This window comes from Etheostoma cragini, chromosome 11 (assembly GCF_013103735.1).
Source record: "Etheostoma cragini isolate CJK2018 chromosome 11, CSU_Ecrag_1.0, whole genome shotgun sequence".
NCBI lineage: Eukaryota > Metazoa > Chordata > Actinopteri > Perciformes > Percidae > Etheostoma > Etheostoma cragini.
Window position 1 is genome coordinate 1,030,857 of NC_048417.1, and position 239 is coordinate 1,031,095.

The following is a 239-nucleotide window of genomic DNA, read 5'->3' on the forward strand; positions in this document are numbered from 1 at the left end:
GAGACGCAACGGGAGTTGCATTTAAACCGAGCAGCATGTCTGAAACCCACGTTCACCAGAAATCTACTGGTTACTATGGTTACTATGTAAGTACTATAAACCGAAGTTAAAAACAAACCTGAAGCTGAAGGAACCCTAAACGTTAACGGAACAGATCCGCAGACCCGATTGACTGCCTGACGGAGCGGGAGAGAGAGAGAGAGGGAGAGAGAGAGAGGCCGAAGGAGAGAGAGAGGCCG